Genomic DNA, 1386 nt, shown 5'->3' with positions numbered 1-1386 from the left:
CTAGAAAACAGTTCTCGTTTAGAAAACAATTTTGCTTCTGTTTCTGGTAAACTTGAAGTATAACAACATTTATCAAATAGGAAGAAAAGAATAATTCACTTAAATGTAGAGTACCTTTGATCAGTTGACTGATATTTGGAAGGGATTATTTTTCTCCTTTTTAAGATACAGCTCTCTCCTAGCCTTAGTTATGCTAAATTTAGAAATCTCAAATGCAAAATATGAGGTTCACCATAAAAATACACAAATGAAAAGCTCAACAAATAACCTAGTTGATAGGCATGGACTTATGTTGTAAAGCAAAGCAAAAGAGAATGGTTTGGGAAACATTTATTTGGGAATTGTGACTCTTGCCCTGAATTGGTTTCATATTTGCTGATGTACATAAACTTTAACCAGGCAGAAAAACCCATCAAACCCTTTTCCTGTTCTAGACTACAGGGGCAGGAGACAAGGTTTGGTATCTGAGTGTCATTGTGAGAACAACCTTGGGTAGAATTACCAAAAAGTTAAAACACATTCTAGCAACTATTTCTGATGAAAGCAAACAGCTGACTCCAGTCCCAAATAGTCAGCTACCTTCTCACAGACGCCAATAAGCCACGCTAAAGCACGATTTCCATGCTCACTTCAGCAGCACATATAAACAAATTGGAATGGTACAGAGAAGATTAGCATGGCACCTGGGCAAGGTGGACATGGAAATTCATGAAGCGTTCCATATTTTTAGGTGAACAATTTAATTTAAATGACAAAGCCCTGTCTAATCTATTGGGTAAAAGTGGCATTGTTGCTAAATTGGACTCTATTTTAAGGAAGAGTTTTATTATAAGCTGTTTTTAGTCGTTAGAGAAAGTATTTAGAAAGCTTGTGTAACTCAGATTTATTGATTTCCTGGTTTAATGTACACTTTGACTTTTTTATTAAAAATATTTGCATTGAAGCGTTATGTTACTTTCTTCAAAAAAGAGAAAGTTTTTTTTTCTCACTTTACTTTCTTTCCTGTTCCCCATTTTATGGCCCAGTCCTACTTTTCTTCACTCCTCCTAGAAGTCCTAAATTAAAATATATCCTACTGACTATACAGAACCCTGATGGAGTCGTGGTTGAGCTGCTAACTGCAGAGTCAGCTGTTCTAAACCACCAGCCCATCCTCTAGAGCAGTGGTTCTCAACCTTCCTAATGCTGTGACCCTTTAATTCAGTTCCTCATGTTGTGGTGACCCCCAACCATAAAATTATTTTCGTTGCTACTTCATAACTGTCATTTTGCTACTGTTATGAATTGTCATGTAAACATCTGATAGGCAGAAGGCGTTTTCATTGTTACAAATTGAGCATAATTCAAGCATAGTGATTCATCACAAAAATATGTCATTATATATTG

The 1386-nt window shown here is 35.7% G+C and overlaps 1 non-coding gene across 1 annotated transcript; it reads left to right on the top strand.

The window, feature by feature from the left end:
• The first annotated feature begins 621 nt into the window (after positions 1 to 621).
• On the top strand, positions 622 to 728 carry LOC142460414 (U6 spliceosomal RNA). Its single transcript, XR_012786625.1, has one exon. It is a non-coding gene; the product is annotated as a U6 spliceosomal RNA (small nuclear RNA).
• Positions 729 to 1386: the final 658 nt, after the last annotated feature.

This window comes from Tenrec ecaudatus, chromosome 10, assembly GCF_050624435.1.
Source record: "Tenrec ecaudatus isolate mTenEca1 chromosome 10, mTenEca1.hap1, whole genome shotgun sequence".
In the NCBI taxonomy this organism is placed as follows: Eukaryota; Metazoa; Chordata; class Mammalia; order Afrosoricida; family Tenrecidae; genus Tenrec; species Tenrec ecaudatus.
This window is presented reverse-complemented; position numbering and strand designations above follow the sequence as displayed.